The sequence below is a fragment of the Oncorhynchus tshawytscha genome, linkage group LG29, assembly GCF_018296145.1.
Source record: "Oncorhynchus tshawytscha isolate Ot180627B linkage group LG29, Otsh_v2.0, whole genome shotgun sequence".
In the NCBI taxonomy this organism is placed as follows: Eukaryota; Metazoa; Chordata; class Actinopteri; order Salmoniformes; family Salmonidae; genus Oncorhynchus; species Oncorhynchus tshawytscha.
In genome coordinates, this window is record NC_056457.1 from 36,644,947 (window position 1) to 36,661,334 (window position 16,388).

General features: G+C 44.8%; 1 protein-coding gene across 1 annotated transcript in view; it reads left to right on the plus strand.

Moving 5' to 3' along the window:
• dipk2ab (divergent protein kinase domain 2Ab) overlaps positions 1–16,388 on the plus strand; it is an 87,518-nt gene that overhangs the window by 26,402 nt on the left and 44,728 nt on the right. The window lies entirely within an intron of this gene.

Genomic DNA, 16,388 nt, shown 5'->3' on the forward strand with positions numbered 1-16,388 from the left:
GTGGAGTAAGGAGCAAGGAGGAGGTTTTATGTGGAGTAAGGAGGAAGGAGGAGGTTTTATGTGGAGTAAGGAGGAAGGAGGAGGTTTTATGTGGAGTAAGGAGGAGGTTTTATGTGGAGGAAGGAGGAGGTTTTATGTGGAGTAAGGAGCAAGGAGGAGGTTTTATGTGGAGTAAGGAGTAAGGAGGAGGTTTTATGTGGAGTAAGGAGGAAGGTGGAGGTTTTATGTGGAGTAAGGAGGAAGGAGGAGGTTTTATGTGGAGTAAGGAGGAAGGTGGTGCGTGACGTGTGCATCAGTTCTTAAATCAGTCATTGTAATGTGTTTTTAGCTAGTCTGGTGGAATGAGGGTTGAGGAGGAGAGGATTCCTGCAGGGTGAATGGTCGGCTCTTTTACATAGTTCCAGTCTCCTCTCTGTAATGGACTTACTGCTGCTGCAGTCTACCGACACAGAGGTGTGACATTTCCACTGACTGGTGTGTGTGTCTCAGCTCTCTCCCACTCAGCCAGCCACTGTGTCGCCTTCAGCCGCTGCTCTTTCCGCTTCTCCCTCCCAGCCTTATGCCACTTCCCATCTTTGCCACGTCGAAGAAAAAAAAAGACTCTTTCGGAGGCCATCGGCACTCGCAAATAAACGCCAGCTGCTAGCTCCTCTCCTGCTCGTTAGCTGTCCCCCCCCCCCCTCAAGTCGGTGGTGGCCATTTAATATATTAATTCATATTAATTAGCTCTAATTGAGAAGGGGCGATTTGCATGGTCATTGTGAATCTAACAAAGACACTTGTATATTGTATTGTCATTGAGCTGCTGCAACGTGGTTCTGTTTAGAACCCAGACAGATGGATTGTGTGGAGTCTTTGTTGGGACAGTCGTTTTATGTCATTTCAACAACCAGTTTCAGTTCTACATGTTTGACAAGTAGTATGAAGCTGCGGATTGCATTATTGCTTCTTCATACTATGAAATGTTTTCCCTGTGAATCTGGTGATTTTTCTTAATTTTTTTGTGTTTTTTTTTCCCTGTTCAGAGAAATGTGTAAGTTGAAGTCTCTTGCATTATTTACCATTATAGTAGTGTGACTGTATCAGGCTTTGACTACTGGATGCTGCTGTTTCTGCTTTATTTCACACTGTTTTTTCCACTTGTGTTTATTTAATAGATCACATTTCCTTTGCAACTTTGGGTTTAAAAAAAAAACAGATTCAGCTCATGTTGAAAATAAATTTGTCCTTGAAATGTATATTTAAACCAAATAATTTTCCGGAATTCTGATCACATGTTACTAACTGCAGCAATCTGAGATGGTGGGTGTCAGTCCTTTCGTCTGCTTTTTAAAAAATAAAGTGAAATGACCCAGGAGGAATTTATTGCTGTGCTTCTCTCTCTCCAGTGCTGAGTTGTTATCAAACCTCCTGGCTCTGCATCGCCGGCTCCCTCTGAACCCACTAACCGATGCATTCACGCTATGCCTAAGGACCAACGATCTCCCTCCTCTCCCTCTTCTCCCTCTTCTCTACCTCTTCTCTCCCTCTTCTCTCGATTCTCTCCCCCTTCTCTCTCTCTTCTCTCGATTCTCTCAATTCTCTCCCCCTTCTCTACCTCTTCTCTCTCTCTTCTCTCGATTCTCTCCCTCTTCTCTTGATTCTCTCCCTCTTCTCTTGATTCTCTCCCTCTTCTCTTGATTCTCTCCCTCTTCTCTTGATTCTCTCCCTCTTCTCTTGATTCTCTCCCTCTTCTCTCGATTCTCTCCCTCTTCTCTCCCTCTTCTCTCCCTCTTCTCTTGATTCTCTCCCTCTTCTCTCCCTCTTCTCTCCCTCTTCTCTCAATTATCTCCCCCTTCTCTCCCTCTTCTCTCCTCTCTTATTCAATGTGACTTTATTGTTATTGGAAACGTGTTTACGTTTGCCAAAGCATGTGAAAAAACAAATACAAAAACCAACAAAGCGAATTAAACAAAAAAACTATCAGACATTAAACATTACACACAAATTGGATATTTCAAGAGAATAACAACATTTTAAAATATTATTTGAGGTTTAAAGAAAAATGTAGCATAGCTACATAAATATGTTATATTACATTGTTGTTTCTGACTCTGTAATAAGTAAGTGGGTCATTGACCTCAGTGGGTCACATCTTGCTGCTGTGTGGTATTTTGCACATATCGGAGTTAATCAATGTTTATTTATTTTTTCTATTTTTTTGTGGGAACTGAGGGAAATATGTGTCTCTAATATGGTCATACATTGGACAGAAGGTTAGGAAGTGCAGCTCAGTTTCCACCTCATTTTGTGTGCAGTGAGCACATAGGCAGACCTGGCTCTCAAGAGAAGACAGGCTATGGCGGCCTTTCTCAATAGCAAGGCTATGCTCACGAAGTCCGTACATAGTCAAAGTTTTCCTTAAGTTTGGGTCAGTCACAGTGGTCAGGTATTCTGCCACTGTGTACTCTCTGTTAAGGGCCAGATAGCATTCTAGTTTGCTTAGTTTTTTTGTTTGTTGATTCTTTCCAGTGTGCCAAATAATTATCTTTTTGCTTTCTCATAATTTGGTTGGGTCTAAATGTTGGTGACCTGGGGCTCTGTTTGTGTTTGTGAACACAGTCTCAGTACCAGATGGCTGAGTGGACTCTTATCCAGGCTAATCTCTCTGTAGGTGGTGGAATGTGGTGGACATTGTTTCCTTTTGTAGAATTTAACAGCTCTTTTCTGGATGTTAATAACTAGTGGGTATAGTCCTAATTTTGCTCTGCATGAATTGTTTGGGATTTTGTGTTGTACGCAAGTATATATTTTTTTCTCTGAATTCTTCATGCAGAGTCTCAATTGGGTGTTTGTCCCATTTTGTGAATTCTAGGTTGGTGAGTCTCAGACCTCGCAACCACAGCGATCCAAGTATTCTTTTGATCCTAATTGGGATGTCAAGTTTTATGTTCCTTTTGCTTAGATGGCCCTTCTTGCCTTGTCTCTTAGATTGTTCACAGCCTTATGGAAGCGCTAGGCTATTTGTGTGTTTTAGGGCAACATTGTCTAGATATAATTTTGTATTTGTTGTCCTGGGGGGAAAAAAACGTTTGTCTAACAGATTCACTGTCAGGAATCTGTCCAGAAAATGTAGGTGCTCCTCATTGGTTGGGGACAGATCATCTGCAAATGGTAGATTTCCCAGTCCAATAGGGTGAGGCCGGGTGCTGCAGACTGTTCTAGTGCCCTCGTCATTTCATTGATATATATACAGTATGTTGAAGAGCGTGGGGCTCAAGCTGCATCCCTGTCTCACCCCACGGCACTGAGGAAAGAAATCGGGTGTGTTTATTGCCAATTTTAACCGCATGCTTGTTGTTTGTGTACGTTGATTTTATAATGTTTCCTCCAGCAACACATTCTATCAATTTGTATAGCAGACTCTCGTGCCAAATTGAGTCAAGCTTTTTTTTAAATCAACAGAGCATGAGAAGACTTTGCCTTTTGTTTTGGTTTGTTTGTCATTGTAAGGTGTGCAGGGTGTATTCTTGGTCTGTCGTATGGTATTTTGGTAAGACGACAATTTTGACATTTGCTAAGGACATTGTTTTCACTGAGGAAATGTTGGGAGTCTTATCAACAGCAAAGATTGTTGTTGACGCAGATTTCACTGTCATTATTGGGGAGAAGTGGTTCATCTCCGTTTTGGATGAATAGCTCTTTGTTGTTTGTTTGGTGTTTTCCACTTTTCCCAGAAGTGGTTCAGATTCGATGTTCAAATTGAGCTGTTTTCTGACGTGCTGTTCCTTCTTTTTTCTTAGTGTATCTCTGTACCGTTTTTTTTTTTTAGTATTTCACAGTAGTTGAACCTCTTGTCAGTCTGTTTCTTGTCTTAATCTCTCTCTTCTCTTCTGCTGTTACTGTAGTGACACCAGGCTTTTTTTCATAGCGTCTACTTCAAAGCTAGATTAAAGCCAATCAGGGCAACTCTGCTGATGAAAGGTTAAACTCCTCTCAGCAGGGTTCTCTTCAGAATGCAGAGGGTCCTGTTCCATTTGAAGGGAGAACAAGAATGACTGACTGGATTCGTGGGGGGGGAAGGAGGGGGAGGAATAGAGAGAGGGTGGGAAGGAGAGAGAGAGTGGTGGGAGAGGAGAGAGAGAGTGGGGTAGGGAAGAGGGAGGGAGAGAGAGGGGGAGGAATGGGGTAGGAAGAGAGAGGGGGGAGGGAGAGAGAGGAGAGGAGGGGGAGAAGAGAGGGGGAGGAATAGAGAGGGTGTGGGGAGAGGAGAGAGAGAGAGGGGGTAGGAAGAGGGAGGAGAGGAGGGGGAGGAGGGGGAGGAATAGAGAGAGTGTGGGGGGTAGGAAGAGGGGGTAGGAAGAGGGAGGAGAGAGAGAGAGAGTGGGGTAGGAAGAGAGAGGGGGAGAGGAGAGAGAGAGGGAGAGGAGGGAGAGAGAGAGAAGAGGAGAGGGAGAGAGAAAGAAGAGGGGAGCTCAGCTCTCCTATGCTGTTGGTGTTCCAGGTGAAGTGATGGATGCTTCCGCAGCTAGGCTATATATAGGGATGAGAAATCAAGATGAAGATGTACTATATTTTCTTATTGTTCATAAAACATTTTTTTATCTGAGGTTGTGAGAAGTTCTATACCAAAGAAAGGAGTGAGCGAGAGACATACAGGGAAATGCCTTTCCTGCAAGCTCTTTCCCAACAATGTTGTAATCACTATCCGTAGTAAAACATATTATAAAGTAGAATTAAAATCACAAAATCACAAAATAAGAAGAACACGAGAAAAGTAAGACAGATATATATTTATATACACACAGGGTCAGTTCCAGGGTCAGTGCCAATACCATATTTACATTGTGGGATACTTGTGGTACTTGTATGGGTATAGATGGCAAGCTGACTAGGCATTAGAATACATGATAAACAGAGTAGCATGTATGAAGATAGTGTGTAGAGTCTTGTGAGTGTGCATCGAGTCGGTGCGTTAATGATAAAAGGGTTTGTCTATATTTGTTAGCTGTTCAGCAGTCTTGTGTCTTGGGGGTAGAAGCTGTTCAGCAGTCTGGTTTGGAGGTAGAAGCTGTTCAGCAGTCTGATTGCTTGGGGGTAGAAGCTGTTCAGCAGTCTGATGGCTTGGGGGTAGAAGCTGTTCAGCAGTCTGATAGCTTGGGGGTAGAAGCTGTTCAGGAGCTGCATTTAAATGTTTCTTCATGTAGCCAACATATTCATGCTTCCTCTTGATTTCACAAGATATTCTTGATATTCTTGAACAAACATGTTGATTTAGGCCTAAACCATCACTGGTATCAGGCGGTATGTCTGCACTTGTTGTATTTGGCACATGTGACTAATACAATTTGATTTGATTTAGCTACGTTTGCTCTGACTCAGTACATTGATCAGCTAGCCAGCTAACTAGTGAGTCGCGTCAGCGACTAACACAATTTAGCTAAAACTTGCAGAGAATAGACAAACTAGCTGTTAGCAACAAGCTAATAGTGTAATTATAGAACGCTTGCGGATGTATATTAAGAAGTGGAACCAGCTTCTTGTCATCAACATCGTTGTATGTGCTGCATTGACCATGTAGACTGAACGCAATATGTAGTATAGAATATAATTACCAGAATATGGTTCATTTCCCCCTCACCTTCTGATGTTCCCAGAATCTCTATGTTAACCAAGGGGTTTTGCAAATGTAACATCAGTAGGGTAGAGAGAGGAAAAAGGGGGGAAGAGGTATTTATGACTGTCATAAACCTACCCCCCCTGGCCAACGTCATGACAACCATTTAGACTGAACGCAAGTGTCTCGTGGTCGAGCAACAACAACATGCGCTCCTCAAGTGACGCGACAGATCTGTGTGCAACAGTATCTTCTAAATCAAAGAGAAATCGGCGAAGCATGAATATGTTGGCTACATGAAATAGCTAAGAGAGCATTTTAATGTAGCCAAAGATTAGTGTCCTCTAGGCAACACTGACCAACACCTTGTTTCTTACCCACAACTCCTCTTTCATTTGTCGTCATGTCAACGTTCCCACTATTATCTTCTATCTAAGAATATTCATTATGACGTCAAATAACAATTGCAACATTTGGTTAAAAGTTGTTTGCCCATATCGCGCTGCCCTACATGTGGAAATGATCTCAAATGAGTGCATTAAAAAATAAAATAAATGAAAATGCAAACAATTATTTTCTTGGTTCCAGTTTAATTGAACAGTATAAAACAATCCGAATGGAGAGAGAGAGACCCATTGAAATCACTTAGCATGATGTTGCCGTCACCACCTGGTATAGGCCCGTCAGGAAGTCCAGCATCCAGTTGCAGAGGTCCAGGGCCCCAAGCTTGTTGACGTGCTTGTTAGGAGGGGACTATGATGTTGAACGCTAAACGATAGTCAATGAAAATCTCACATAGGTATTTCTCTTAGCTAGGTGGGTGAGGCCAGTGTGGAGCGCAATTGAGATTGCGTCGTCTATGGATCTGTAGGGTGTCTGGCATGATGGAGTTGTGGGATGATGGAGTTGTGGGATGATGGAGTTTATGTGTGCCATAACCAGCCTTTCAAATCACTTCATGATGACAGATGTGAGTGCTACAGGGTGGTAGTCATTGTGACAGGAAGCCTCAGAGTTCTTGGGAACAGGAATAATGGTGGTCAGTTTGAGACGTGGGGATTACAGACTGGGACAAGGAGAGGCTGATAATAGCTGAATAAGCCTCGCTAGCGCCCTGGATTAATGTCCGGCCCTGCAGCCTTGCGAGTGTTGACCTGATTTTTAAAGACCTTCTCGCCTCAGAGCGAGATCACCCAGTCCTCTGGGTCGGCTGGGGCCCTCATGCACGGTTCGGTGATGTTTTTGTTCAAAGTGTGCATAAAATGCATTGAGTTAGTTTGGTAGAGAGGCATTGTTGGGCAGATCACGGCTGGGTCTTCCTTTGTAATCCGTAATGGACCGTAGCCCACATGCGTTGGGCATCAGAGCCTGTATAATAGGATTCTACCTTGCTCCTATAGGGTCCTTTTTGATTTTTTTTGATGCAGAGATCATTGCAGGACTTCTTGTAATTGGTCCTCCGCCGTAGACATGTGGTTTGCTGTAGTTTAGCTCCACCCTCTGTGCTAATCCAGGGCTTTTGATTGGGGAAGCACGTGGTTTGCTGTAGTTTAGCTCCACCCTCTGTGCTAATCCAGGGCTTTTGATTGGGGAAGCAGAGACCTTTCACTGTGGGGACAACGTCAGTATGTTCTAATGAACCGAGGACTGGGGTGGTCTCTCTGTGCCCTGTCCCATCCTCGTCAACGGTATTGGTCCTGGGACATATTCCAGTCAGCAGTAGCAAAGCGGTCCTGTAGCTTGGCACAAATATTAAGTTGGAAGCCCAGATTTAGAAAAAAGTCGCTTTTTCTTCTCCATAAACCAAAAATAAATAGTCATTCTCACCAATTTTTTATTTTTACATTTACTGACATTTTAACACCTTTTTTGAACATATTTTCCAAAACAAGTCATTAGAAATCTCATTACCGCAACGGTCTGAAAACGTCAAGATCATTAGGAAATGTAATACATTTTCACTGAATTTTTTTTATTTTTTTTATCGTTATTCAACAGATACTTGAAACTCTGAAATAATATATTTTTCAATTAACATTTTTATTTGATTTTGACCGAGTTCTCTCATTACCACAACACCTTCTGCATTCTATAAACCTCACATATGTTCAGAATGTGTGCAATCCTGAGAGAAGGTAGCATGTAGATTCTGCACATGCATTTAAAAGTAAAACCACTATTTTTCCATTCATAAAAAAATGTACATTAAATTAACACCTGTTGCGGTAATGATACACAGGTTTCGGGAATGAGGTTGATGATTTTCGGTGATAATAAGTCTACTAAGACTGAGGTTAAAAACGTTTAGAAAATTGAATGTAGAAAATAAATGAGATAATATTGGCAGAATCATGGATTTCAAGTTAAATCAATTTCATTTCGCAATTCTTCAAAAAGTACATCACATACACAGGCTAACAACAGAGAACACATTAAAAAAACAACACACAAGAACAGCACGTCGTCACTACACACACTGTCCCTTGGGGATGCTGTTTCTATGACCCCAAGCTGGTGCTTTATCTTCAAGACAACGTTTTCATGTGTTTTAAGCACATGTATCTCTGTCTGTGACTCTTCGCTGGCCAATTCAAAATGACTTTTAGTTTTAAAGAATTTAGCCTTGGAAAGGTTATGCCTTTTTTGGATTCTCGGACAGAAATCTTCTTCTTTTGAAGATTTGCGATAGTGTCCGTTAAGGCTCTCTTTTACGGAGTAGCTGGCCCTTTTTTTCAGAATTTCTCAGGATTTTCCGTTTATTGCAGTGGAGATGAAGGAAGTTTTAGTCTTCTCTGGCTGTATGACCTCTCTGTCGTTCTGTACCTCTCTGTCGTTCTGTACCTCTCTGGCTGTATGACCTCTCTGTCGTTCTGTACCTCTCTGCCGTTCTGTACCTCTCTGCCGTGCTGTACCTCTCTGTCGTTCTGTACCTCTCTGTCGTTCTGTACCTCTCTGCCGTTCTGTACCTCTCTGTCGTTCTGTACCTCTCTGGCTGTATGACCTCTCTGTCGTTCTGTACCTCTCTGCCGTTCTGTACCTCTCTGTCGTTCTGTACCTCTCTGGCTGTATGACCTCTCTGTCGTTCTGTACCTCTCTGCCGTTCTGTACCTCTCTGTCGTTCTGTACCTCTCTGTCGTTCTGTACCTCTCTGTCGTTCTGTACCTCTCTGTCGTTCTGTACCTCTCTGTCGTTCTGTACCTCTCTGTCGTTCTGTACCTCTCTGGCTGTATGACTTCTCTGTCGTTCTGTACCTCTCTGTCGTTCTGTACTCTCTCTGTCGTTCTGTACCTCTCTGTCGTTCTGTACCTCTCTGTCGTTCTGTACCTCTCTGTCGTTCTGTACCTCTCTGGCTGTATGACTGTACCTCTCTGTCGTTCTGTACCTCTCTGACCTTCTCTGTCGTTCTGTACCTCTCTGTCGTTCTGTACCTCTCTGGCTGTATGACTTCTCTGTCGTTCTGTACCTCTCTGGCTGTATGACTTCTCTGTCGTTCTGTACCTCTCTGGCTGTATGACTTCTCTGTCGTTCTGTACCTCTCTGTCGTTCTGTACCTCTCTGTCGTTCTGTACCTCTCTGTCGTTCTGTACCTCTCTGTCGTTCTGTACCTCTCTGCCTCTCTTCCAATGTTGACAATTACATTCAAATCAAATGTTATTTGGTCACATACACATGGTTAGCAGATGTTAATGCGAGTGTAGCCAAATGCTTGTGCTTCTAGTTCCGACAATGCAGTAATAACGAACAAGTAATCTAACTAACAATTCCACAACAGCTACCTTATTCACACAAGTGTAAAGGGATAAAGAATATGTACATAAAGATATATGAATGAGTGATGGTACAGAACAGCATCATCTTGGCCATCATCTCTAATACGTTCAGTCTTTCTTTAGGTTGTCTATTTCTTTGGTTCTCTCCAGAAGTTTATTTTCTGTACAAATTTACCCTCCATTTTGGTTCTTTCTTCTGTTCCTCCTTTTTTTGTGATTCCTTTTTTGGGGGTCTTTGATGTCTCCATCGGTCCTGGTGTCTCGCTCTGCTTTTTAGGAGTTGAGTTGAGGGACATTTTACCTGCTGAGGTGCGAATGGCTGTCTACCTGAGGAGGCTGTGTCTTCCTGAGGAGGCTGAGGAGGCTGTGTCTTCCTGAGGAGGCTGTGTCTTCCTGAGGAGGCTGTGTCTTCCTGAGGAGGCTGTGTCTTCCTGAGGAGGCTGTGTCTTCCTGAGGAGGCTGTGTCTTCCTGAGGAGGCTGTGTCTTCCTGAGGAGGCTGTGTCTTCCTGAGGAGGCTGCTGTCTTCCTGAGGAGGCTGTGTCTTCCTGAGGAGGCTGTGTCTTCCTGAGGAGGCTGTGTCTACCTGAGGAGGCTGTGTCTACCTGAGGAGGCTGTGTCTTCCTGAGGAGGCTGTGTCTTCCTGAGGAGGCTGTGTCTTCCTGAGGAGGCTGTGTCTTCCTGAGGAGGCTGTGTCTACCTGAGGAGGCTGTGTCTACCTGAGGAGGCTGTGTCTTCCTGAGGAGGCTGTGTCTCCTGAGGAGGCTGTGTCTACCTGAGGAGGCTGTGTCTTCCTGAGGAGGCTGTGTCTTCCTGAGGAGGCTGTGTCTACCTGAGGAGGCTGTGTCTACCTGAGGAGGCTGTGTCTTCCTGAGGAGGCTGTGTCTTCCTGAGGAGGCTGTGTCTTCCTGAGGAGGCTGTGTCTTCCTGAGGAGGCTGTGTCTACCTGAGGAGGCTGTGTCTACCTGAGGAGGCTGTGTCTTCCTGAGGAGGCTGTGTCTACCTGAGGAGGCTGTGTCTACCTGAGGAGGCTGTGTCTTCCTGAGGAGGCTGTGTCTTCCTGAGGAGGCTGTGTCTTCCTGAGGAGGCTGTGTCTTCCTGAGGAGGCTGTGTCTTCCTGAGGAGGCTGTGTCTTCCTGTCTTCCTGAGGAGGCTGTGTCTTCCTGAGGAGGCTGTGTCTTCCTGAGGAGGCTGTGTCTTCCTGAGGAGGCTGTGTCTTCCTGAGGAGGCTGTGTCTTCCTGAGGAGGCTGTGTCTTCCTGAGGAGGCTGTGTCTTCCTGAGGAGGCTGTGTCTTCCTGAGGAGGCTGTGTCTTCCTGAGGAGGCTGTGTCTTCCTGAGGAGGCTGTGTCTTCCTGAGGAGGCTGTGTCTTCCTGAGGAGGCTGTGTCTTCCTGAGGAGGCTGTGTCTTCCTGAGGAGGCTGTGTCTTCCTGAGGAGGCTGTGTCTTCCTGAGGAGGCTGTGTCTTCCTGAGGAGGCTGTGTCTTCCTGAGGAGGCTGTGTCTTCCTGAGGAGGCTGTGTCTTCCTGAGGAGGCTGTGTCTTCCTGAGGAGGCTGTGTCTTCCTGAGGAGGCTGTGTCTACCTGAGGAGGCTGTGTCTTCCTGAGGAGGCTGTGTCTTCCTGAGGAGGCTGTGTCTTCCTGAGGAGGCTGTGTCTTCCTGAGGAGGCTGTGTCTTCCTGAGGAGGCTGTGTCTTCCTGAGGAGGCTGTGTCTTCCTGAGGAGGCTGTGTCTTCCTGAGGAGGCTGTGTCTTCCTGAGGAGGCTGTGTCTTCCTGAGGAGGCTGTGTCTTCCTGAGGAGGCTGTGTCTTCCTGAGGAGGCTGTGTCTTCCTGAGGAGGCTGTGTCTTCTTGAGGAGGCTGTGTCTTGAGGAGGCTGTGTCTTCCTGAGGAGGCTGTGTCTTCCTGAGGAGGCTGTGTCTTCCTGAGGAGGCTGTGTCTTCTACCTGAGGAGGCTGTGTCTTCCTGAGGAGGCTGTGTCTTCCTGAGGAGGCTGTGTCTTCCTGAGGAGGCTGTGTCTTCCTGAGGAGGCTGTGTCTTCCTGAGGAGGCTGTGTCTTCCTGAGGAGGCTGTGTCTTCCTGAGGAGGCTGTGTCTTCCTGAGGAGGCTGTGTCTTCCTGAGGAGGCTGTGTCTTCCTGAGGAGGCTGTGTCTTCCTGAGGAGGCTGTGTCTACCTGAGGAGGCTGTGTCTTCCTGAGGAGGCTGTGTCTTCCTGAGGAGGCTGTGTCTTCCTGAGGAGGCTGTGTCTACCTGAGGAGGCTGTGTCTTCCTGAGGAGGCTGTGTCTACCTGAGGAGGCTGTGTCTTCCTGAGGAGGCTGTGTCTTCCTGAGGAGGCTGTGTCTTCCTGAGGAGGCTGTGTCTACCTGAGGAGGCTGTGTCTTCCTGAGGAGGCTGTGTCTTCCTGAGGAGGCTGTGTCTTCCTGAGGAGCTGTGTCTTCCTGAGGAGGCTGTCTTCCTGAGGAGGCTGTGTCTTCCTGAGGAGGCTGTGTCTTCCTGAGGAGGCTGTGTCTTCCCTGACCTGAGGAGGCTGTGTCTTCCTGAGGAGGCTGTGTCTACCTGAGGAGGCTGTGTCTTCCTGAGGAGGCTGTGTCTTCCTGAGGAGGCTGTGTCTACCTGAGGAGGCTGTGTCTACCTGAGGAGGCTGTGTCTACCTGAGGAGGCTGTGTCTACCTGAGGAGGCTGTGTCTACCTGAGGAGGCTGTGTCTACCTGAGGAGGCTGTGTCTACCTGAGGAGGCTGTGTCTACCTGAGGAGGCTGTGTGAGGAGGCTACCTGAGGAGGCTGTGTCTTCCTGAGGAGGCTGTGTCTTCCTGAGGAGGCTGTGTCTTCCTGAGGAGGCTGTGTCTTCCTGAGGAGGCTGTGTCTTCCTGAGGAGGCTGTGTCTACCTGAGGAGGCTGTGTCTTCCTGAGGAGGCTGTGTCTTCCTGAGGAGGCTGTGTCTTCCTGAGGAGGCTGTGTCTTCCTGAGGAGGCTGTGCTTCCTGAGGAGGCTGTGTCTTCCTGAGGAGGCTGTGTCTTCCTGAGGAGGCTGTGTCTTCCTGAGGAGGCTGTGTCTTCCTGAGGAGGCTGTGTCTTCCTGAGGAGGCTGTGTCTTCCTGAGGAGGCTGTGTCTTCCTGAGGAGGCTGTGTCTTCCTGAGGAGGCTGTGTCTTCCTGAGGAGGCTGTGTCTTCCTGAGGAGGCTGTGTCTTCCTGAGGAGGCTGAGGAGGCTGTGTCTTCCTGAGGAGGCTGTGTCTTCCTGAGGAGGCTGTGTCTTACCTGAGGAGGCTGTGTCTACCTGAGGAGGCTGTGTCTTCCTGAGGAGGCTGTGTCTTCCTGAGGAGGCTGTGTCTTCCTGAGGAGGCTGTGTCTTCCTGAGGAGGCTGTGTCTTCCTGAGGAGGCTGTGTCTTCCTGAGGAGGCTGTGTCTTCCTGAGGAGGCTGTGTCTTCTGAGGAGGCTGTGTCTTCCTGAGGAGGCTGTGTCTACCTGAGGAGGCTGTGTCTTCCTGAGGAGGCTGTGTCTTCCTGAGGAGGCTGTGTCTTCCTGAGGAGGCTGTGTCTTCCTGAGGAGGCTGTGTCTTCCTGAGGAGGCTGTGTCTTCCTGAGGAGGCTGTGTCTTCCTGAGGAGGCTGTGTCTTCCTGAGGAGGCTGTGTCTACCTGAGGAGGCTGTGTCTTCCTGAGGAGGCTGTGTCTTCCTGAGGAGGCTGTGTCTTCCTGAGGAGGCTGTGTCTTCCTGAGGAGGCTGTGTCTTCCTGAGGAGGCTGTGTCTTCCTGAGGAGGCTGTGTCTTCCTGAGGAGGAGGCTGTGTCTTCCTGAGGAGGCTGTGTCTTCCTGAGGAGGCTGTGTCTTCCTGAGGAGGCTGTGTCTTCCTGAGGAGGCTGTGTCTTCTGAGGAGGCCTGAGGAGGCTGTGTCTACCTGAGGAGGCTGTGTCTACCTGAGGAGGCTGTGTCTTCCTGAGGAGGCTGTGTCTTCCTGAGGAGGCTGAGGAGGCTGTGTCTTCCTGAGGAGGCTGTGTCTTCCTGAGGAGGCTGTGTCTTCCTGAGGAGGCTGTGTCTTCCTGAGGAGGCTGTGTCTTCCTGAGGAGGCTGTGTCTTCCTGAGGAGGCTGTGTCTTCCTGAGGAGGCTGTGTCTTCCTGAGGAGGCTGTGTCTGTACCTGAGGAGGCTGTGTCTTCCTGGGGAGGCTGTGTCTTCCTGGGGAGGCTGTGTCTTCCTGAGGAGGCTGTGTCTACCTGAGGAGGCTGTGTCTTCCTGAGGAGGCTGTGTCTACCTGAGGAGGACATGTTGAGGTGTATCATCTTCCTGGCTTGATGGTGTCATGTCCAATACAGCTTTTTATCTGTTTCTTTCTTCCTCAGTTTTTCCCTGAACACTGTTTGTTTTTCTTCTTTTCACGTTGCTTCTCTGGATTTGACTATTCTGCCTGTGTTTTAGAAATGGAAAGGAGGCATGACATGAGAGTGTCTCAAAACATGGGACAAATCTTACTGTTATGGACACTTCATCCTATCGAAGGGACTAAATGGCTTACAGACTGTGTGGACATCCTGTAGTGCAAACTAAATGGCTTACAGACTGTGTGGACATCCTGTAGTGCAAACTAAATGGCTTACAGACTGTGTGGACATCCTGTAGTGCAAACTAAATGGCTTACAGACTGTGTGGACATCCTGTAGTACAAACTAAATGGCTTACAGACTGTGTGGACATCCCGTAGTACAAACTAAATGGCTTACAGACTGTGTGGACATCCTGTAGTGCAAACTAAATGGCTTACAGACTGTGTGGACATCCTGTAGTACAAACTAAATGGCTTACAGACTGTGTGGACATCCCGTAGTACAAACTAAATGGCTTACAGACTGTGTGGACATCCCGTAGTACAAACTAAATGGCTTACTGTGTGTTTGTGTGGTGGACGTGTGTGTGGAGACTTCCTAACATTGTAGGGTATTGACTTACATACATACATACATACATACATACATACATACATACATACATACATACATACATACATACATACATACATACATACATACATATACACATACATACATACATACATACATACATACATACATACATACATACATCCTATACATACATACATACATACATACATACATACATACATACATACATACATACATACATACATACATACATACATACATACATACATACATACATACATACATACATACATACATACATACATACATACATACATACACACACACACACACACACACACACACACACACACACAGGTCTACCACACACACACACACACACACTGACACACACACACACACACACACACACACACACACACACACACACACACACACACACACACATACATACATACATACATACATACATACAGTGGGGCAAAAAAGTATTTAGTCAGCCACCAATTGTGCAAGTTCTCCCACTTAAAAAGATGAGAGAGGCCTGTAATTTTCAACATAGGTACCTGTCAACTATGACAGACAATATGAGAGAAAAAAAATCCAGAAAATCACATTGTAGGATTTTTAATTCATTTATTTGCAAATTATGGTGGAAAATAAGTATTTGGTCATTAACAAAAGTTTATCTCAATACTTTGTTCTATACCCTTTGTTGGCAATGACAGAGGTCAAACGTTTTCTGTAAGTCTTAACAAGAACTTGCACAATTGGTGAATACTTTTTTGCCCCATTGTATTTATGTAAATGTATATATGTAAATATGTTAAGGTATTTATGTAAATGTATATATGTAAATATGTTAAGGTATTTATGTAAATGAATATATGTAAATATGTTAAGGTATTTATGTAAATGTATATATGTAAATATGTTAAGGTATTTATGTAAATGTATATATGTAAATATGTTAAGGTATTTATGTAAATGAATATATGTAAATATGTTAAGGTATTTATGTAAATGTATATATGTAAATATGTTAAGGTATTTATGTAAATGTATATATGTAGATGTATATATTTACATTTACTCTTGCTGTCACCTCCGACCCCTGACCTCTCTCTCTGTCCTTCCTGTACTCTTCCAGCAGTTCTGGGTTGATGTAATCTTTTGTTCTCTGAATTTTGCTAAAGCTTTCTTTTTGTCACTCGCTGACTATCTGCAATTAAACAGGACATAAAGCAAAAATTTCAACAGGTAGTAACATTTTAATAAATAGTTAATTTATATATTTAAAAAGTATAGTCTGTGTGGTTTTAAATATACCGAAACAGAAGTTTTCTCTGCCACAACTGGCCTTAAATCGCAGCTGTAAGTGAAAATGGTTTTGCGGAGGAACCTTGGCCTGACAATAGAGAAGACATGATGACTCATTTTCACTCAATGTACATAATTACACATTAATAAAATATATTTTCATGCAACATTTTTAAATCAGACATTTTCTAAATGTTGAAAACATTTCGGTAATGATGATAATCAATAATGTCGTGTACGCAGTCTGACAAGAGAATGTTTGCCTTTTAACTGGAGAAAAGATAAAGACACCTGGTAGACATCTTGAGGGCAGATTGTGTTGTTGCTTCATTCAAAATCAAACTTTATTTAAAATTGTCCGTGTAAACAGTCCTTCAAAACTGTTGTGGAGGATGAGAACATCAGTCATGGACACTTCATTTTAACACTATTTAAGATATATATATATATATTATTATACATGAATATTCAGTAAATCATTTTTCTGTCATTTGAAAACATACATTTTTTCCGTTTTACTCTGTTTAAATTACAACACGTTCAGACAGAGATGGACGCGTTGTGGTAATGAGAATCTCAGCAGAAAATGTCATAAAATACTAAAATAATTCATTCCTATGTTGCAATTACTCTTTATTATGATATTTATTAATAAATGTTTAATATTTAATCATTACTGCCATGCTATTTTAGTGGTTTCATGAGGATTCATGCCTCAACTATTGTTAAAATAATATTTTTTTTATTTCACTGGGCTCAGGTGTGTAATGTTCTCTCTCTCTCTCTCCTTTTCTTTCTCTCTCTCTCTCTCTCT